The sequence below is a fragment of the Talpa occidentalis genome, unplaced genomic scaffold, assembly GCF_014898055.3.
Source record: "Talpa occidentalis isolate TD23 unplaced genomic scaffold, MPIMG_talOcc4v2.1 talOcc4.6, whole genome shotgun sequence".
NCBI lineage: Eukaryota > Metazoa > Chordata > Mammalia > Eulipotyphla > Talpidae > Talpa > Talpa occidentalis.
Genome location: NW_023604972.1, coordinates 101684424 through 101707898, shown reverse-complemented (window position 1 = coordinate 101707898; position 23475 = coordinate 101684424). Strand labels below are relative to the sequence as shown.

Genomic DNA, 23475 nt, shown 5'->3' with positions numbered 1-23475 from the left:
TGGGTGTTTTTTTTTTTTTTTTTAATAGAGGCATGTTTTATTTATTTATTTATTTATTTGTCTGTTTTGTTTATACATGCACTGGGTACAGTCAGAAGCGCGGGAGGGTGAGAGAATTCACCAGAGCCAGAGCGGGGAGCAGAGCAGGCAGAAGGATCGAAGTACACTGCTGAGGGGAGCAGCGGGCGGCAGGGGGGGGTCTGCGCGCCATGTGGGACCCTCCTCCAGTGGCCGGGGAGCAGCCGGGGATCGAACCGGCACCGCAGAGGCCGCGGGCAGCTTCGCAACCCAGCGCTCAACTGCTGCGCCACCGGGGAGGCCCGACTATGGGTGTTTAATGAGGGGTGCAGTGACTGATAACATGGGAGGAGGAGATCCTGTACTACTTTTTTTTAAAGATTTATTTATTTATACAAGAACTGGGGTACAGGCCAGATGCGCAGGAGGGTGAGAGGATTCACCAGAGACAGAGCAGGGAACAGAGCAGGCAGATTGGTGAAATACACTGCTGAGGGGAACAGCAGGCTTGACAGGAGAGGTCTGCGGCTCCATGTGGGACCCTCCCCTGCCTGGCGGAATCAACCGGCTCTGCAGAGGCTGCGGACAGCCTTACAGCGCTGTGCTCAACCACCTGCACCACCAGGGGAGGCCCGATCCTGTACTTCTAATGTACAAACAATGATGTAAACCAATGTTACTTCAATAAAAGTAAGTAAATAAAATACTTTTTTTAAAAAAGGAACATTTTGCCAGAAGTCGGGGCATGTCTCTCCTTACATCTCAATGACCATGATTTGTCATATGTCATTCTTAAACCAGGTTGTCAGAGTGATGGAATTAGCATTTGTGGTTTAATCCAAATCATACTCATTCTTTGAAGTTGGGGGAGGGCATAGGTTCTGCTGAAACAGAACTCTAACTCATACTTGTATACTGGATTATATTAGTAAAGAATAAAGGAGGAGAAAAACAAATGTCATGCAAGAGGAAAGAAGAAGTATACACTTTAGCGGCATTTCTGGGAAAATAGGATTGGAAAGCAGAATGTTATTTCACTGGGAAAAAAATAGAGAGAAAGGGAGCAAAGGCTGCACATTCAGGGGTTTAAATTTGGGGTGGGGTATTACAGGCTGGGTCTAAGGACGGGGAATCATCCATATTCTAGTAAAGTGGTCTATAATTCTGTCTTCTCAAGACAAAGCCTACGAAACTGCAAGTCTTTTGGAGAAGTCCTGAAATTAGAATAAAACCTCTTGTCACTATGTAAAAGATTAGATGACTGAACAATGGGTGAAGGATCTGTTAATTGTGTGCTAATTCCATATGATCTGAAGTTCCTAAAGATTGTGGATTGTGTGTTTAGAGACTTTAGTGTAGGCCAACGACTCTCTGGGCTGCATCCAAAAGAACTGACAAAACCTGCTGCACTGCAGGGAGTCCCCCAAGCTACTGCCATAGAATATGGGCTTTTCACTCCACATCTACTCTCCAGAAGGGGAAAGAGGAAAGGAAGGCAAAAAACAGTCCTGACAGGGCTTTGAGTTTTGTATTGACTGAATATTTATAGCAAAATGCAATTAACTGAGTAACATTTAACTGACAAGCGTCTCTGGTCTACTGGTATAGGATTCCAGAATAAGAGATCAGTTAATAGAAAAAAATTACCATTTTTGCTCTCCTCAAAGTATATGAAGTTTAGTCCTGATATATTTTACATATTTCAGGATTATCTTCTCTTTACCTTTTGGGGGAAATATTTTGAGAAATTGGAAAAGGAAAGGTGAAATGTGAAGATGGAGATGTGTAGCGCCCTCTTGAGAGCTGACTAATACTAGATTTGCATGGTTTTAGAGAATACCAATTAGCATTATGTGAAAATAATGTAAAATATTTAGCTAACCACTTTTCTCTAAAAATTTAATAAGGTTAATAAAATATTTTTAGTATAAGTCAACCAAATATGAAGTCTTTTAGCTGGGTTTTTAAAAAATGTGTATATTGATTTTTTATTTTGTGAAGATAACTATAATTTAACACAGAAATAAGTAACCAGGTTACTTATATTTATTTTATTTGCATTATGTTTTCTCTTTGCTGCATATGTTTAACCAGGTGGAAAACAACAGAAAATTTACATTTTAAAAAACAAATATAACCTGGTCAGGAATTGAATTTACATTCTAATTGCATTATAATAAATCAGGAATGTTTATGGTCGCATCTAGCACCCAGTTAAAACTTAACACATGCATAACAATAATAAGAAAATTTGTTGGCCAAAATGTTGTAATAGCTACTAAAAATACACGAATACATTTTAATATCCAGACAGGAAACAGCAGACATGCAGTGTATATTTGAGGCACATGTATCATTTGAACAGATGCCAAAATTATGTAGCTAAAGATTAAAGTGTGATTCAGAGATATATTCCACTCCATATGCACGTGCATTGCCTCCATTAGCATTAATAGAATTTACAAGCATACAGTTCAAGGAGAGAACTGAAATTTGTTGAAAGACTAAGGAAGAATGATTTTTAACTTTGCCTGTAATTCCATGAGTATGGGACTGTTGTTAAAAGCTCTGTGAAAGATCTTAACTTAGGAATGGGGATATAGAAGTTTTATATCAAACTACTACATGTGCACTTCACTTGTAAGTGAATCAGTCAAGCTAAAAGATTTGAGATCATGATATACCATATAGAAATAGGAAACAATATATGTATATAATGTGGGTTAATTTGAGGAAAATGAACAATGTTTAACCTGGGACAAAATGTAATTGATGTTATAATAGCGTGTGTGTGTGTGCATGTATATGGATACACACATCATACCACTTACATTACTTATATTCACCTGTAGGCATCTATCCTCCATGGAGATTTTAGGAAAATAAAAATACTTTTAGCTTATTGAATATATTTCTTATTATAGGATTAGCAAATAAATTATTGAATCCTAAGGTCATAGGAAAGTTTCAGGGATAATTGGCAGGAAAAAGTTATTTGTATCCTTCTTCCATCCACAACTTCCCAGGATATAGCCCTTATTAAACATACGTATCTCTTTAGTATCAGGAAAAAATAAATTAGTCAAGTAATGACTCAGACCAAGATGGTGACAAGTAATAGACTTAACTTTCTGTAAGAATAATTGTATTTGAAAGTACAGTTCACTTTGGCAATCCCTAGGCAATATATTCATTCATTCATTTATCACATTCTTAGTGAATGTCTACATTGTGCCAGTCATTTCTCTGGCTCTGTTGACCCAAGAGAATGAGATAAAGTTTCTGACCTCATGGTTACAAGTAAGCAACAAACATTAAGGACTTTTAAAATGTCCAACATTTTGAGTTAGCTTTTACATTTTTATTAATATAATCTGATAAATAGAAATTTGTGCAAAGATTTTGTCATTATTCATAATGCTGAAAGACTATAATCTCCTTAAAGATTCCCAAATAGAAGAATGCCATATATCAGATGCCTAGATTCTCTTGCATATGTTTGTTCTGAAATTCTTTATAAGAAATGGTTATCTGGAGTCTTAGTGAAATTTGGAGTACTTTTAATTGTCTTTTTGTGCTTTTATACCCTTTCCAAAAAACAAAGTATACTTTGTTTTTTAATTCAAAATGTTTTTAAAGTTCTTTTAATCTAAAGATGTAAAACTGATAGGCTTTAGGGGTAGAAGATATTTGTGTAAAGCAAGGTCTTGCTATTTTCCTTGCTAACACAATTCATCTTCTCCTGGTTTTTGAAAGGTTACTAGTTCCTGCCAGAATTTCTTAGTGGATTCTGCTATATTATAAAAAGCTAGCTGAGAAGTGTTTGAGGTGCTGGTATGAGTAGAAATGTTTGGTCTAGACATGAGTCTTAAGTGAGAAGCGATTATAGAGGCAGTAGAATGTCTCCCTACTTCTTACAAGAAATGTGAATTGTTAGGAGCTCAAATGCAAAATATGTCACAATTTACTTGCAAATATTGCATTCTACTTCTAGATGCTTTGAAAGATTAAACTTCCCACCTTCTCTGAAGTTAGTTGGGCTATATTACATATTTTGGCTAATGTAATCAGTAATATCAATAGTAAGTGTCACAGATGGACTTGCTTAAGAACCTGTGCTCAGTCTATGGTATGCCCTTACTTTAATGATCTTAAAACCAAGTGTTAAGTTGGAGTTTCCACAAGCTTCCTTGATTTTTTTAGTGGCTTATTAACAGAAGGAAAACCTCCTATGTTCTACCTTTCAATATGAGGAATGGAAAGATTCACTGATTGTTTTAATTTATTATGTTTTCGAGGTTGTTCATTATTACATCATACTCCAGTCTTGTTCGACCAATAAAAATAGTAAACAAAAGTTTGGATGTTTAGATATTCTAACAATATAGACTTCCAATTACAGATCATTCACTAAATAGTTGATATTGCAAATGAATTTTTAAAAAAGATTTATTTATTCATGCATACAAAAGCTGGGGTACAGGCCAGAGATGCAGGGGGTGAGAGGATTCACCAAAGACAGAGCAGGGAACAGAACAGGCAGACTGAACTGAAATACACTGCTGAGGGGAGCAGTGGGTGAGACAGAAGAGAGCTGCTTCGACAAGTGTGTTGCTCTCTGGCCGGCGGGATATTGAACTCACACTGCAGAGGGTGTGGATTGCTTCATAGTGCAGTGCTTAACCCCGTGTGCCACCAGGGAGGCCCTCAAATGAATTTTTTTAGTGAAAGTTATTATCATGCACTAATAAGTCAAGAACAGTTGAAATCTTTGATATCAAATAGATTGTATTTACAACATCTAGCCCCTCTAGTATAAGCAGTGTCTCTAAGTTTTAATTTTAGCTTTCTTTGTGGGTCATAGCAGTCACAGGAGGTTCACAAGAATGTTGGAACTTGTTTTAGCAGGGATGTGCAATAATAAAAAATATATATATTTGCCCCAGTTCCTGACACTGAGCTCCTAAATCCCTTGGAATTTTCTGGGTGAAAGGAATGTGGTTTGTTCTAATGATGTGACTCTCAGTGGGCTTCTAGATAGAGGCCAGTCATGAAGAAGGCCCAACCCATGATTAGAAGTTTACAACTTTCAGCCCCACCCTCTATTTTCTGCAGATGATATAGGGGTTAGAAATAGAGTCCATGTGGTGAAGTCTTCATAAAAAACCCCAAAGTATGGGTTTCCTTATGTATCTCTGAATCTAACTAACTGTTCATCTGTAACTTTGTCATATTCTTGATCACATAATAAATTGGGAAATGTAAGTTACATATTCCCCTGAATTCTGAACTGTTGTATTGGAATTCAATTCACTTTCCACAATTGAATCCAGGGAGGCAAGTCCAAGGAAGATTTATGGAAACTTCAGATTTGTATCCAAGTTGGGAATGGAATTTGGATAATCTGGGGATTTACTACTTTCAGTTGGTGTCTAGTCTTGGCAGGAAGTCTTATAGGCCTGAATTCTTGAACTGTGGGGTCTGTACTAACCCTCGTTACTGTCAGAGTTGAATAATGGGACACCCAGTTGGTGTCACAGAAAATTTTATGATTTGGAAATCCTCTCTCCCCCACATAACTATTGTCAAAATATTATAAATGTGGTAGTAATATGAAATTAAAGCAGAAACACACAGTAGTAAGTTTTTCCTTCAAAGGACCCATTCACCAATCATCATATCTGCTGAGAGAATGGCAAAGAGTCTATGAATTCTTCTGTGGTTCAGTCACAAAAATCAGCTTTAGATGTAGGTAAAGGACCTTTGAAACTTGGATCTTGGAGAATGGAAAAGGATAAGTTATTTATATATTTATTTGTTTACTTACTTTAATTTATATTAAACTAGCAATTCCAAGCCTGATTCTGTGAGTCATAATTTGCTTACAACTTTATAACCATCCTATTGTATTAATATTTAATGTATTAAGTTGTGAGAAACTAATTTTTTTTTTAAGGAATCCACTCACAAATTGGTGGAATAGGTGGGTTTGGATAAACCTCCTATTCCCCCACATATAACAAGAAAAAAATTAATGTTGCCTACAGGAAATTCACCACTTTATTACCAGTAAAAGAGGACTGAAACTTAGATATTTTATTTAAGGTTGGTGGCAGAACAGGGAGAGAAAATGAGAAGTTGCCACCAGGGTGGTGGCAATTCCAGCCAGCCAAGCAAGCTCAAGACGTAGCACAGACATTATAGTGCAAGGACCATGAGAGGAAATTATTTTCAGGGAGTGTAGAACAGACCAACACAACATGTTTATAGCTGCTAAGTTTTTTTGGTTCAGTTACATAGACTCTGTCCACTGGCAGAGCATGTGATGGGCCCATTTTCCACTTCTTATGGGAAGACTGGAAAGACCTACTACATTATCACAGAGAAGAGCATCAAGGAGGCCCCAGAATTATAGCTTCATAGGTCAGTGATCAGCACTTGCACTGGACTCAACAGAAGATACACTATAAAAATATCTAATTGGCGCAGATTTCTCATCACAAGTCTGAGACCGAAATTTTGGACCTCAGCATCCCTTCCCTTCCACAGTAGCCATGAAGTAAAATGAAGATAAACAAAACTAAAGTCACAGTAAACCCCAAAAGGAAATACTGAGAGAGGTATATAACACATGTCTAGGGAAACAAGGAGTCTGTGAACACAAGATGGAAAACCTGAAAGAGAAAGACACAAGTCCAGAGACCTAAATAGAGGACACAGAATTTGAGGACTTAACAGATAAAATTTTTTGAATAACAATCATAAAAAACTCTATGAATTCCTAGAAGTTCAGACACAGGAAAGCAGGATCAGAACTTTAGAAAAGAGATTCAGGAACAGAAAGAGTTCTTCACTGAAGAGAAGCTTTTAAAACACACACACACACACAGACTGAATAAAGTAAGAACAAACATGGAAAACATACTGAATAGACAAGCTGTTAGAAGAGAAAATTTCACATTGAAGATTGAAATGTACAAATGACCCAAGTGGAAAGAGAGAGAACTAAGATTTAGGAAAAATGAATAAACTGAGAAATATTAGACTCCATTTGGAGGATGAACACAAGGATAATGGGCATCTCAGTAGGCAAGTAAAGAAAGAATGGAGTGGACAACCTCTTCAATGAAAGAATAGCTGAGAACTTTCAAATGAAAGGTGGGAAATAAATAAATATGGGTGTACTGAAGACCAAAATACAACTAAATTCATAAAAAGAAAATAACCTAAACCAAAACATATCATTGTCAAATGATAAAAATCAATAATAAAAAATGTTAAAAGCCATTAAAGAATAAAGGAATGTATCATACAAAGGAACTTCAATCAGATTTCATCATTTTTTTTTTTTTTAGCAGAAGCCCCCAAGACTAAAGAGAGTGAATGGCATATTTATCTAAAAGATAAAAAATTTCTAGCCAAGAATACATTCTTCCAAAATTATCATCCAAATATGATGAAGAAATAGTTTTCCCCAGATAAATAAAAATTAATGGAGTTTACCACCACCAGACCTGCCCTACAAGAAATATTCAAAGGAACTCTTCCACAGATAAAGAAAAAACAAAAGAATGCAAAACCTTGAGCAAGATGATAAGTAATATAGAATCAAAAGTATGAACAAGAAATAGGAGAGCAAAACATTAAAGGAGAGGGACAAAAAGAAAATCTGTATGGTAAATGATGATGAGTGAATACTAGTGCCAACAGGACTGTTTTAAATATACAAAGTTTGATACAAACATCATGGTAACCACAAAACAAAAATCACAAATGCAGAAGAAAGGAGAAAACCAAGAGAACCACCAAATAAAATCATCCAAATGAAAAGGTAAAAAACACATAGAAAACAACAGAAAGATGAAACTACTAAAAAATGAGTTGGGGTAGCAGTAAATAAGCCTTATATATCAGTAATCTCCCTATATGTGAAGGCGAGAACTCACCAATCAAAAGACACAGAATGACAGTTGGATTAAAAAGCTTTATCCCTATATATTATTCATATGGTAGTCTCATTTCAGATCTAAAGACATAGACTTAAAGTGAAAGGTTTATGGAAAATATTATAAACCCAAACCCATAACAGAAAAAAAAAGAGGTAACTTCTGTTCTCATACCATGTATGTTTCTCTCTTCTAGTCTGTAGATTTTCTGCTGAGAAGTTTGATGCAACATGAATCAAAATGCCTCAGTCTTTAATATATATTTTTAATCATTGTCTTTTGATAATACAACAATGATGCACCTTGGTGTAGGTCATTTTTCATTTAGAAATTTTGGTGTTCTGTCAACTTCCTGGATATCTGTGGTTATTTTTTTCCTTAGGCATGGGACATTTTCAGTTTTTATTTAAGTGGGGTTACTGCATCTTTCCTTTCTCTTTTCTTGGATACCATTTTCCTTATATCTCCCCTTTTAATGGATTCTGATATTTCACATAGAATTTCTTATTTTTCCTAAGTATTACTTCCATCCCTTCTTCCACCAGAGTTGTTTGTACATTTTAATCTACTATTTCACTGATTTTTCCTCTTAAATATTAAATTTAGTTACTACACCTTCTAAGGTTCTCTTTAGTTCTTTCATTGTATTCTTCATATCTAAGCTCTCTCTTTTTTTATAGCCTCATTTCTTTGATGAAGAACTACTTCTGCTCATGAACATCTTTTCTGATATCCTATACCCACCTTTATGTTGTTATTTTGAGTCTCAAACTTCATTGAGTTTTTTTATGGTAACTCTTCTAAACTCTGTTTAACTCTTCTAATTCTGTGTCATGTTTGGACTCTCAAGGTTTATGCTTCTCTTTCAATATCTCCATATGTTCCCAGCGTGGAGCCTTCCTTCATATGTGTCTTGTTTCCTGTTCTTTCCCCCAGTAGGTGACACTGTCATTTTAGTTTTGGAATACTCCTGGTGTGTCTAGGTGGTGGGAGGGGTGGTGGTGGTGGGGGATGTCAAGCCCAGCCTGGTACTCGTATGCTGCTCCTTTCTCTGCCACCAGACCAAGCTCCAGTCTGTGCCCAGAGCCATTTTTTCAGGTCCTTGCCTCTGTATCAGAGATCTAAGTGTTTTTGCAAAGGATTTCCTTCCAACCTCACAATCCTTCATTTCCCATGGTGTGAGGGACTAGGACTCTAGTGCCTGCACTGGTACCTTAGCAAGTGACCAAGCATCCACCTCAAAGGAAAAAACTATGTTGATTAATCCCATGATAGAAGTGATGAGCTAGTGAGATTTACATGCATGATTTGTGATGGTGCTTAGGGGAGAGACTTGATGTAGTCAGCTATTCTGCCATGCCATGGCTGCCAATGCAATGGTTTTGTATGTAGTTATTCATGTTTTTATTCAAGTAATATTTATTGACCATTTACTATGTTCTAGGCAGTGTGAAGATAGAGGAGTCTCTGCCATTTCAGAATTGAGATTTCACTATGAGAAAGATGCTCATCTATAATCTAATACTGACAGATTGTACTATATTTCAAGAATAAATACAGCTTTCTTAGCAGGTGAAGAGTAGGGACTGATAGAAGGAGATCTGAGTTTTGTTAACTATTAGCCAAATTACTGAAGGCTAAAGGTTTCCAAAATTTCGTGTTCACTCGTGTCATATAGATTGCTTGCTAAAACATAAAATTTCTGTTTTTCAAGCCTGGAGTTCTTGATTTAGGAAGTCTGGGGTGGAACTTGGTAATTTAATTTGCACTTTTAACAAGTACGCAGGAGATGCTATTACTGCTTGTCTTGGGAACACATTTTGGAAATCTCTAATCTAAGGTGTGAATTAGTTGACTATTACTACTATAACAAATTATGCTAGACTTAGATGACTTAAACCATCAAGTATTTATTATTTTACAGAGTCTCTTTTGTCCCAGGAATCTGGGAATGTCTTACTGGGTGGTTCTGGATTGAGGTCTGTCATGGAGCTGCAGTCAAGACATTTACCAGGACTGCATTCATTTGAGGGCTTGACTGGGGCTAGAGGATCCTTTGCTTGTGGCTTCATTCACATGACTGTTGGCAACAGAGATTCAGTCTCTTTAAACAAGGATCTCTTCATTCAGTTGTTGGAATAGCCTTAAATCAAGGTAGCTGACTTCCACCAAACCAAATGTTCCAAGATAGAGCCAAGAGAAAACTGCAAGAAATTTTACAACCTAGCTACACAAAATCATTTCCGTGACATGCTGTTCATTAAAAGTGAGTCACTATGGGCCCTCCCTTGTGGCGCAGGGGTTAAAGTCTCATCGCTATCAAGCTGTCAGGCTATTGCCAGCTACTGTGGTATAAGTTCTAGCCCCAGCTAGGGAATTAACCCACATGGTGCAGCAGACCTCTCCTGTCTGTGTGCTGCTCCCATCAGCCGTGTATTTCAGTGGATCAGTCTGTTCTGCTCACCACTCTGTTTCTGGTGAATCCTCTCACCCCTCCACCCTGCACCTCTGACCTACACCCAGTTCTTGTATGCATGAAATAAGTCTTTAAAAGTGAGTCACAAACTCTATCCCACATTTAAGGGGATGGGAATTAGGCTGCACCTTTTGGAGGGATGAGTGTCATAAATTTGTGACTATATTTTAAAAGCAGTATAGAGTTTATACTCTGATAGTGTTTGACTAATCATTTACAAGTAATTAGTGATTTACTCCTCAAATATGATATCATAAAAGAATGAAGCATAAATGCTGAATAGTCAGAATTCATTATTACCACACGTTCAGTAATTTAAAATTTTTTGAAAATAGTATTACATTATTGCTAATATTTTGATTATTTACATCTTTTTATTTTATGTATGTATATATGTGTTTGTATGCATGTATGTATTTATTTAACACTGAACATAAATTTTATCCAGTAATGATTAAGAACATGAGTTCTTTGTTTAATATAAGTTTAGTTTAGAGCAGACTTCAGCAAATGTTTGGAAAGATATAAAAAGTTCATATCTCAGCCGAACAGATAACTTTAAATGGTATTAAACATTTCTATACTTAAAGAAAAAAACCTCAGCCATTTCTTTTGTGTCCTAGCTCCTCACATATCGCTTAACTCTGTCCTTTTCCAAAATGCCTCCAGTCTCAAGGAACATCCCCTTCCCAAAATTACTTACATCTTTCGTGCATGGCAATTTAGTACTCTGTGTGTTCTTTTTTTTCCCTTCTGACCTATATTTTCCCATCTAAAGGCTCATCCAGATATGTTCCTAAACAGAGATAGTTCCTTCGCTCTCTAAGAAGAATTCTGGTGCCAGCTGTTTAACATGTATTTAAAATTCTGTTACTTATGAATTAACTTTTGTAATTTCCATTAGCAACCCATTGCTACTGATTATGCACTTAACTGTGTGCTGTGACCATGAGTTTACTGAGCTTACAATCAACTCAAATAGAAAGGTGTGAAATAGTACAGCTACGACTATTACATATTCTTGATCATTCCTGGGGAATGATCTATCATGAACATTACTTTTAATAATCCCAGTTGTCACTGTATTCCATGTCATATAAATCTAATGAAAAATTTAAAACCTCAATTTATGAGAAGGCAACTAACCTCGATTTGAAAATTTTAAGTATTCTTTCGTTGGAGGACAAAGGTAAAAGTTTACTGGCTCTTAGATTCCATCCCAGGATCCTGTGCATTTGACATCTAATTTCAGAGGTTTTGAAAAATCATTAGTGGTCGGGATGATTGATAATGACTTTTGAGTTATTACTATCAAAAATTTCATTGTTTTCTTTATCTTTTACTTAATCCTTTTAAGTTCTTTCTTAAGATCTGAATCAAAATCATTCCAGAGTTCTTCTGTTCCAGGTATATATAACAAATTAGAGTAAAATTGCTTAGGTGGACCTGGGAATCTGCATTGTTGAGAATTCCCTAATTCAAAACATGTCTAATAACAACCACTGCAGTCTTTCAGTGTGCTTTGAGGTCAGAGGCCAGTCCCATTCCTAAGGAGTGGCGGAGTGGGAGTGCAAGCTAAAGCACTTTCTCTTTTCTTTTCCTGACCAGACATCTAGTCTGTGGAGTACTCCAGCTCTTCTGTATGTGTTTCCCTTTATTTAATAGTGATTGCTTCCATGCCATTTCTGCTCTCTTCTATCCAAGCATCCCTGGCTGAGCCAACAGCATTCTGAGTTTCCTACCCTGGCCCATTATGTCCAAGTGTTTTCTCCACCTACCTCCTCTTCCATGAAGTGTGAATTTCTTCAATGGCTCATTTCAGTCTGTGTAGGGCCCTGGTGTCCAAGGGGTATTGGTGTAGTGACCCTCTGGCCAACTCTTACATGGACCCCTGGGAACCAGAGCAAGAAAAGGAGCAAAGCAAGGGAGCATCTTGGTGCTGTCATCTGATTTAGGATTTTTAGATTGTGAAACATCTTCTCTCATGAAAGGTGCCTTACCACAAGTTGTCTGGTTAGGAAATGATGAGCGATAACTCTTCCCTTAAAGTACAAATTATTTTATAGTACCCTCAACTTTCTATCTCATTTCTTGAGGCTCTCATGGATCGAGACACTAAGTAGTCAGCAGAAACATAGTGCCAGTTACTTTACTCACCAATTTTTGGAGACTTAATTTTTTTTTCTTTTGGGGGATATGGCTGAGCATCAGGGGCACCTCAGAGAATCAAGAAGGTAGTAACTTCTCTAAAAATGATGGACCGTCTGATTATGGTCAGCAATGACAACGAGGAAGGGCAGTGATATGTGTGAGAAAGCCTTCATCTGCTTTCGTGACCCTAAAGTGAATCCTTTTTTTAGAAATGGAGGTGCTCTTGGTGTGCTGGAATTTTACTATGAAATTTGAGTACCATTAGTAACTATGGTGTAGAGAACCAAAATGATCAATACTGTGGCAATTTATGGTTTACATTAGCATGACTTTACTATTCAGATGCTTCATTAATGTGACTTTATTCTTCCGTTTCAACTGTCTTCATCAATTTGACTTAACTATTTCAAAAAGTTCTTGCCCAGGAAGATATTTTATTGCTCATTTCAGAATATTCCTGAAAAGTCATTTAAATCTGTATTAGCTACTTAGAGTAGCATCAAACAACTGTTTACTCTTCAAGAACTGGTTTGAAATCCTTTCTTCAAAATTTTCTTCTCTTTGTGACTACCAACCCTAAACTATGAAATCAAAAATTTGCCCAATCACAACAAAGCCCCCTTCTCACACCAAAAGATCCAACTTATTCTTACACGTATTCTATCTTTGACTTTACCTTTCTAAGTCACCTACTAGATTCTTGACATGGTGGTGACCTCTCTTACTGTGGGAAGCAATCAACTCTGGTTTGCTTTATCAACAGGCTATTTGGATGATATTTCTTATTTCACCTATTAATTAATGCTTTTTGCATAAGTGGTGACAAGTAGTTTGTAAGCAAATGTCTAAATTAACAGCCCAATAATATCTCAGATAATTTACATACCTTTTTTCATTCTTTTAAACTGGCAATGACATTTACAACCAGAGAGACCTCAACTAATGCTATTTATACTTCAGTCAATTATCCTTTCTATTACGGTTTTATGAAAAAGTAAATCAACTATGTGTCTCAGCCAATCAACCGACATCAACAAAGAAAGACTTCTGAAAAAAAATGCTATATAGATTTTATGTAAATTTGGTATTTATGAGCACCAAACTTTTAGCACTGACATCTGCCTGAAAAGAAACTTCATTTACAGCAGTGGCAGAAATGAAGTTCACTGTGAAGTAGTTTTGGATACCATATGCTTTAACATGCTGAGGAGAGGGGAAGAGAGGAATTTTAAAAACAGATTTTTCTTGCTCTCACTGTGGATGATGTTGCATGACAACTTGTGACATCATAACTTACGCTATTTTATTTGCTGTTGCACTAGTATCAAGATGTGTTACAGCACCTTGAATGTATATAGTGCCTCCCTTCCATGGAGCTTAAGGCATTTCACAGGCATTTTCTTTCTAAACCTCACAACATCTCTCTAAGGTATTGCCAAACTGGAGACAAATTTCACAGTTTAATCATGTGGAACACATTGGTAAATATAGATGTGCCTTTTAGAAAGTTGCTTCAAAGTGTATTTTGCAGCTCACACAGCGTTCCTCAGGGTGTAAACCAGTGGTGTAATGTAAAGCTTTTGGCCCTCCCTCATGTGAGCAGGGAGGAATAGATGTGTTTGGCAGCACACAGTGGTGCAGGAGAAAAGGAGGGCTATGCAGAAAAGGCAGGCTGACTATTTTGTTACATGTCCTCCCCTTTTCATCTATCTCCACACAGGGGTGCCTCCTTTCCCCCCATCTCAGTCTTTTCTTTTCAGCATCAAAAAAGAAAATTGAGTTGAGTTATGAAATTTAACTTGTAATTAAGAGTCTGGTTAGATTTTCAGGGCAGAACACAAAAGTCCATTTAACTCGCAAGACCTTTGATTATAATCCTGACAATCTAACCGGTACTTATAATGTACTTTTAATGGAAAATGAGTTCCTCCTATGAAATGGGAATGCGGGAACACTGCAGTCATGCCCTTTTCTTGCTTTAATCTCACCAAATTCTCTATGAAAGGAAATGGGCTCGTAGAATGTTTCTGCTTCACAAATTTCACCTCTTTTCTTCCTAGACCCCCTAGGACTCCCAATTTCTAGGAAAAGATTATCTGATATGGAGCAGAGACTTGAATTGGAGCCCCAGTTGTGTCCATCAAACCCTCCTGTGTTCACTTCCTCCTTTATAATGTATAGGTACCACCTCACTTACAGGGTTGTTGTGAAGATTAAATAAGATAATGTATATAGAAGAGTTTTGAAACTTCTCCAGTTCTACCAGATGGAATACTTTATTATGAGTGTGAAGAGATGTTCAGCAAAGAATAAGACCAATTAAAAACATTTGGACTGTCCAGTTTTCTGGGGTGGGGGTGAAGGATTTGTTTCACTCTTTGCAAGCCAGTACATTTTTGAGAGTGAAAGTCCGAGCTCTAGGACAACAACAAACATAAACTGGGACTGTTCCGATAGAATGGGTTGTATAATCAACCTATATACCAGGAACTTTCAGGTGGTAAGTGCTTATACCTAATTGTACGTTATTGTAGATAAGGATGCCTACATTTTGAATAAGAACATCACTTATTGCCCACATACATATTGAATATGTACTAATTACCTCTTATTTTCGCAACTCTTCAAATAGCTTGTATTCCCAAAATGTGGTACATGGACAAGAGGTTATATATGAGACAATTTAAAACTGCATCAAGCAAATATCAATTTTTAAAAATTATGTCAAGTCTACAATATTGAAAGTAAATTTTTTTAAAAGATTTATTTTAAAAAACATTGGGTACAGTCAGAAGTGCGGGAGGGTGAGAGAATTCACCAGAGCCAGAGCGGAGAACAGAACAGAGAGACTGACGAAATACACTGCTGAGGGGAGCAGCGGGCGAGACAGGAGAGGTCTGTTGCGCCATGTGGGACCCTCGCCAGCAGCCAGGGATCGAACCGGCGCTGCAGAGGCTGCGGGCAGCTTTGCAGCCCAGCGCTCAATCGCTATGCCACCAGGGGAGGCCCTAAAATGTTTTATTTTGAAATAAATTTTTAATCAATTTGAAAAAACACAAGTAAATCATATAGGATAACAGGAATGTAGCCCTGTAATGACTGATAAATGGGACACCCTGTTTGATAGGACGCAATCATTAGGGTGAAAGAATTGGCTAATCAGTATTTGAATAAACAGCATTATAATATATCATCTTTTATTTCAGGAAAAGTGCTCTGCAAGGGATGGAGATTAGTACCTAAATGTGACCAAGGTGAGAAGACTAAAAATGGAGTGATTACAGCTGAAGATTAGTCTTGGATAAGTTTTCTGGTAAGTCCTGGTTTTCATCATCATTTTTGTGCATTATAAAGGTAAACTATGCATTAAGAATTGACAAAACGTGGCAAAATTTAATGCAGACACTGGTTTAAACTTCATGAGAATGTTTGACTGACGCTATTTTTTGGGAGATGTGATTTAGGATGGAGAATTAGTAGCTCTTGCCTTGAAATGTTGAGGAATAAAGGCTCCTCAAACTCTTTGGGTAGTTCATTTAATTCCTTGGTAATAAAAAAGGTCTTCTTGACATCTGATTTCAGTCCCTTCCAATGTAAGTGCAGTCTCCAAAGAGACAGAAAAATCCAGAAGGTATTGCCATTCTGTCTCTCTGTGATTGACTATAGACACTGACACCACAGTGGACTCCCTAATCTTTACCTTACTTTGTTTACACTAAGTATTCTTTTTGTTTGCAATTTCTGTCAATGGAAAACATGAATGCTTCTTATTGTTTTTATTTGTTTGCTTAAATAGAGACAATTTAGATAGTGTCTCAAGACACTTGGGTATGCATGATTAACAGTCAGACATTACCAATTTTACTATTCTTTAAAACACATCAAAATATTTGAGAGATGGTCATTCACAGATATCTGTGTGCACTCAAGCTTAGGGTTTATAAAGGTTTACAAGTGTTTATGTATGATTTTATGTGTATTTTCAGAGTTTTCTTTTCTTGTGGAACTTTGAAAAATGAAGAGAATTAAGTTGTTTCTAAAAAGCCAAAGCAGCCTGCCATCTCTTTTTCTTTTCTGGGCTACGGTCCAATTTGCACAGCAGTTGCAAAGAAAAAGCAAACGCATCACTAGATTCAGCGAGAAATATTGTAACAGTATGTAATCTCTGTCAAGATAAAATTGCTTTGTGATTTACATTACAATAAATCCTGACCTTTAAGTGCTGCAGACTAAGCTAATCTGTGAAGTACTTTATTCCAACACTGAATCAGCGAGTGAAGCTCAACCAAATTGACTGTATTAGTCCCACCGTGGTGTGGTTAAAGAGCCTATATATATCGAAGCAGATTACAGAGCATTGTTCTATGTGTACTATAATAAGTAGAATAATTGAAATATTCAATCTGTTTCATCACTGTGAAATAATGGAATTATTTTAACCTCCCTTCTGTTTGCCTATTATGGGAATTACAAGTAGCTTCATTTAAATATCATTAGGGCCTGATTTAGATAGATGAGAACAAGGAAATTCAGAATTAAGGCTAAAATACATGTGACACATCAACCTTAATTCACTTCTTATAGCTATTATTTATTTTCTTTTTCTTTATTTTTTGTAAAAGGGTTAAGATGTTATACTGACTTTCACAGTAACAGCTTTTAATTTTTGGCTCTTTCATCTGCCCAAGTCAAGGGCCCAAGTCAATCACTGGAGAGTGGAATTTTCTTAGAAATATTATGAATTTAAAAATGACTGGAATTTTCCAAGTTTGGGAGGCTTTTAGCCATTATTCCTTCAAATATTTTCCTCTCCTCCCCTTTCTTGGTTCTGGATATTGATTACACATTCTAGACAAATTTCTATTATCCCAGAGGTCACTGATACTCCCTCCCACCTCAGTATTTTCCTTTCTCTCTATACCTCATTTTGGATATTGTCTATTGCATGTCTTCATATCCTCCCTTCCCCCCTGTCTCCCCTGCAATGCCTAAATCTGCTGTTAATTACACCTATAATACATATTATTTTGGGTGCAAAATTTTTCATTTATAAAGTTTCAATTAAAAGCATCTTTATTCCTCTCTTCATCACACTCATGTTTGCCCCTCCTATCTTCTCTGTCATGTACGCCTTTTTTTTTTCTGGTGATTATTGTATTTTTGTTTGGGCACTGTTGAGACTCAGGGCAGTTAATCCCATGATGTGCCAAAATGGCATATTGATTATTTGGAATGAAAAAAGACAGTTAATCAATGAATGATAGTCTACACCTCTCTTTCTCCTCAAAGCAGGAAATAAATTTTTTTTTAAAGATTTATTTCTTTTTTATTTATACAAGCACTGGGTACAGTCAGAAGCGCGGGAGGGTGAGAGAATTCACCAGAGCCAGAGCGGGGAGCAGAGCAGGCAGACTGACGAAGTACACTGCTGAGGGGAGCAGCGGGCGGCAGGAGAGGTCTGCGCGCCATGTGGGACCCTCCTCCGGCAGCTGGGGATGGAACCGGCGCTGCAGAAGCTGTGGGCAGCTTCGCAGCCCAGCGCTCAACCGCTGCGCCACCGGGGAGGCGCCCAATTTAATTATTAAGGCAGGCAAAAGAAACGAAGAGGTTAGGGGGAAAATTCTCCCTTCCTTGATAGGGTGCTGAACTTTTTGGTATTCCTTTAAATAGTACTGGATTTTGTCTTAGCATGCAGTTGAGTTCTTAGATATCAGATTATTTTGAGGTTGAGTTCTAAATTTTGTTAGGCATAACCATAAAAACCGTTAGTGTAGGGCTAATTTGGCCCTGTAGTTGAAATGATACCCTCTGAAGACAATCCTTCATGCTTGGTGTATCAACAGGTTTTCCCACTCTGGTAGCATCATGCAGTATGTCTGCTCTTGTAAGAGCCGTGGGAAGCCATTGGCTATTCTTTCAGTTGCTTCTTTAATTGGTTAGAGGTACTGTCTTCTTTTGCGTGTATAGATCAGTATTCAGGCAAAGATCTCTGGGAAATCCTCCAGAGAGCTCTGAAAATCTGTGTACCTTCCTCTTCTTTAACACTTTCCCCCAGAAATATACTTTGACGCTGAGCAGCTTAGGCAAGCGCCTATCGCTCTATCAGTGCAGAGCTGTTTCTCCATCCCTTGCTTTCTCCACCACCCTGAGGTCTCTAGGGAAGGTCTAAGCAGTGGTTCTTACCCAGGGTTCATAGGACATATCCCCAGAGCATCTGACTCAAGTCTGAGATGGGGTCCAGGAATATATTCTGTCAATAGGTGGTGAAAATTTCAGGTGTGTCTGCGGCAGGTGGTCGCAGGTCACATCTACAGAAATACTATCGTGGAGATTACTTCTTGGCTACAGAGAGGGACACACTTGAATCTGAGCAATCCTTTGCCAGAGGTCAATTTGATTGGCTGAGTCCATCTTCTCTTTTTGAAAACCCAAAACAAACAAATATTTAACCGTTTGTTCAGCCATTCTTGCCTGCATTCATTTCTGAGAAGACAAAGTGTTAAAATGGTTTTTAGGAAAAATTCTGGACACAATAAACTGTAACAGTTGTTAATGCTAATTCTCCAACTATGATACAATGTAATATCTGCAAAGCATGTGGACACCATACTCCTTCAGAAGTTCACAATCAGAAACTTTTTTTATTTCTTTCAGAGTTATGTACTAGAAAGTGTTTGGTAGAGTCCTAGAGGCTTCTCCCATTTTTTCTTCTGGTAACTGTTGCTCTGCTCTATTTTAAAGTTACACAGAGTTCAGGAAATCATTTTCATGTTAGTAAGGCAAACTTTTTGTTATTATGTTTTTTATTTTAGAATTTTATGATAAATTTATAGGGTGCCTGGAGGGCAGCCCTATATGCATCATAGGGGGCCACCTAAGAAACTCACCTGGGACAGACCACTATGTTCTGCCTTGGAGCACTGTTGCCTAGAACCAGAATTGTTCATGAGATACCCCACATTATAAATAGAGACATCCTCAGGGCACCATATCAATGTATACTGGAGGGTCTTCTCATGCATTTTGAGGGGGAAATAGCAGTTTTGATATCCTAAAGATGAGAGTAGATATTCCTGATGCTAAAAGGATACCTAAGTACTTAGCTGAGACTTCAGTACTTTTTAGGTCAATTTCATAATTCCGAACAATTTTAAAATTAATGTACAGTGATAGTCAACAATCATTTGCTTTAGTGCCAAAAAAGTGAACAAAACTAATAGTTTGATGGAAAGATTACACAAAAATATTGCTAGATTGACATAATACAAACAAAAAGTCTTTTTAGATTGACAATTTTTTTTAACAATTTTTATTTTTTATTTATTTTTAATTTAAATAATTGTCTACCAATTTTTAAAAACTGTCATCCAACAGATTATTATCTGGTGGCTTAACAATATTCTAATTTTCTGTGACAAATCGTCTGTACACTGGAGCATAGGAATAGTTCACCAATCTTTTTTTGATATTAATTCAACATAGCCTCCAAAACAGTGATTTTATCTTTATTAGCAATAAATCTTAAATCTTTGCCTATAAACTTTACAGTGACTTGGGGATTTGCTGTTCTGAGGTCTGTCAGCCTACCTTCCACCTCCCTACATGGTGCTGTGAGTTGAGTAGCTGTTGCTATCTTCCCCTCATCTGTTTGACTTGGTGATTTGATGGAATATCTTGTCACTGATTTTATTTGAAATGTTATTGTGAGTTTTGGTTTTGCTGTCATTGGCTAGTTCTTGATTTGTCAGTTAGAAGGTTATGTTTCAGCTCTCATATCCATTCAACATAGAAGTACTCTTTCTTGCCTTTCTAATAAAATTAATCATTTTTATATGTCTTATTTGTTTATATTACTATGATTATATAAATATTTTTATGTAACATAAACATGACATTCCTTTGTGACTGTAAGAGCTTCTATTCTAGATGGGAGAGGCAGAACACTGTTGCTCTCTCCCATTTTTGTTGTCCTTCTGGCTTTATACTTAAAAGTTTTTTCTTGTTCTTTTTTTAACTAGAGATTTGGGGGATGGACCAGAAAACAGGTGTGTTTAATCCACCATACTTAACAGGAAGTTTTGGATGCTTTATATACACCACAACAAATTTCCACAGCAAATATATATATATATAAAATATAAAAATATATATAATATACAATATATATATATAATATATATATAAAGAAATATATATATATATATATAAAAAATGCTGAAGAAACATAGTAAGTGACAAAACTAGAATTGAAACAGCCTTTCACCAGAGCCCTCATTTTGGAAATGAATTTTTCTCCTTACTTTGAATTTTAGGTTTCATTCCCAAGTAAGAAGAAATCCAGTCCTTCTCAAAATCAAGTAATTTATGAGAAGAATTTTTGCAACATGCCGTCACCTCTATTTATCAGTAAATTTTTAAAAAATATTGTATTTTATATAATTCTTACATAATTTTTCATTTTTGTACAATGTATGCATTTTCATTTTGGTTATATTCCCCAATTGCATCCCCCCCCCTTATTTTGACCCTAATCCTTCCTCTCCCCCCCACCCCCCCGTAGTGTGTCTCTGGTTTATAGTTGCTTGTTGATTTTGATTTTTACTTTGTATTAATTAATCTTTTTTCCTGGTCCCTTATTTAGGTTTTCTAAATTCCTGCTATAAGTGAGACCATCCAGCATTTTTCTCTTTCTTTCTGGCTTATTTCGCTGAAGGGATCATGCTTAGCAGTAAATTTTTATATAACACTAAAATTAATTATAAATTTCCAAAATTCAATGTAATTTTACTTATATATTTCTCATTATATTTTATTTTGCACCTGAGATTACTAAAACTAAGCTTTGGAGAAATGTTCTCTACTTGAGACTTTTCTCAATTCAAGATTAATCTTCTCAATAGATAATATTTATTTTCCTTCACAGAGAATAAAGCTTTTTGTTTAACTCTGTCACTTTGCTTAAAACCTGAAAAAGTCTTAGGTAGTCTCCTGTTCTGTTTCTTTTTGGACTATTCCAGAATTCCTTTTTGCTTCCTGTCAGTATATCTTTGATCCAGAGACCTGTGATAAAAATTTCCCCACATATACACTGCGCAATTAGTGGTTTACTCTTTGGAAACAACTAAGATCTATGTGAAATAAGCAACACCTGATACAAAAGACAATTTATACATTTTGCCATGAATGGAACATGTAATGCTTTAGAAAGTTTTTTTTTTTTTTAAAGATTTTATTTATTTATACAAGCACTGGGTACAGTCAGAAGCGCGGGAGGCTGAGAGAATTCACCAGAGCCAGAGCGGGGAACAGAACAGGCAGACCGACGAAACACACTGCTAAGGGGAACAGAGGGCGTGGCAGGAGAGGTCCGTCGTGCCAAGTGGGACCCTCGCTGTCAGCTGGGGATCGAACTGGTGCTGCAGAGGCTGCGGGACAGCTTTACAGCCCAGGGCTCAACCGCTGCGCCACTAGGGGAGGCCCGCTTTAGAAAGTTTTGATGAGGAATCTCCACCTAAAATTTGTGTGATCTTGCACTTTAACAATGCTATTAAAGCAGAAAAAGGGCCCAGCCAATAGGACAATTTCAAATGGGGAAATGGTATGATGATGGACTATTGTCACTTCTGAAGGCTTTCCTTCTATGAGAGTTATAAATGATAATATTTTCTTTTTGAAGATGTCAATTACTTTCAACAAAACCTTTATCTACATTTCCTTCCCTATCTTCAAGAGGTAGTGTTGTTGCATCTGCTCAATATTTGCAGGAAAAATACTCAGATAATCAGAGAACTGAAACCAGTGTGGAAACATCTGATGTTGTGTGTAATGTTTCAATGGAGAATAAATTGACTCTTAAACTACTTTCTTCTCCAAATCTCTTGTCACTCTGCAACTTCCACATCATTATGTGAATCAAAATTACTTTCTTTTTGAAACTTCTCTGAAGAAGAAATGCAAATGGCCAACAGACATATGAAAAAATGTTCAACATCACTTGTAATCAGGGAAATGCAAATCAAAACTACCATGAGATACCATCTTACACCAGTGAGAATGGCACATATTAAAAAAACTAGCAACAACAAATGCTGGCGAGGGTGTGGAGAAAAAGGAACTCTTCTGCACTGTTGGTGGGAGTGCAAACTGGTCCAACCACTATGGAGAGCTGTGTGGAGATTTCTGGACCTAGTAAACATAGAGCTTCCATATGATCCAGCAATTCCACTCCTAGGTATTTACACAAAGGACACAGAAACATCAATTCCAAAGAACACCTGCACCCCTATGTTTATAGCAGCACTATTTACAATAGCTAAGCTTTGGAAACAACCCAAATGCCCAAAAATAGATGACTGGATCAAGAAGATGTGGTACATATATACCATGGAATATTACTCAGCATTCAAAAAAGATAAACACATGCAATTTGCAGCAACATGGATGGCGCTGTAAGGGATCATGCTCAGCGAAATAAGCCAAAAAGAAAAAGAAAAATACTGGATGGTCTCACTCATAGCAGGAATCTAGAAAACTTAAATAAGGGACCAGGAAAATGAATAACTATAAGAAAGTGAAAATCAAAATCAACAAAAAACTATGAACCAGAGACACTTTTTGGGGGGTGGGGGCCGAGAGGGGAGGGATTGGGGTCAGAATGGGGCATTTGCAATTGTATGGGGGAATATAAAAATAAAATTTATTATTTAAAAAAAAAAACAAAAATAATAAAAATCAAAAGATTCTGTAAAGCTAACTTAACTATATGGAAAGAATCAACAATATGGAGTAAGATGTTAATTTTTGCATTCAAAAAGGCCTTTGGAATGTAAATGTGCAGGAATTCCAGTAATATGAATAAAGTATGTCTTGCACTGACTGTGAGCA

At 36.7% G+C, this 23475-nt stretch overlaps 1 long non-coding RNA gene across 2 annotated transcripts in view; it reads left to right on the top strand.

Annotated features, from left to right (window-relative positions):
* Positions 1-23475, top strand: part of LOC119260686 (uncharacterized) — a 115294-nt gene that overhangs the window by 8459 nt on the left and 83360 nt on the right. Inside the window, exons 4-5 of one of the 2 annotated variants that reach the window (XR_005128780.2) lie at positions 15798-15904; positions 16578-16740. This is a non-coding gene — a long non-coding RNA (uncharacterized LOC119260686). Of the gene's footprint in view, positions 1-15797; positions 15905-16577; positions 16741-23475 lie in introns of those variants that run through there. The other variant, XR_008549188.1, reaches the window with a different exon arrangement.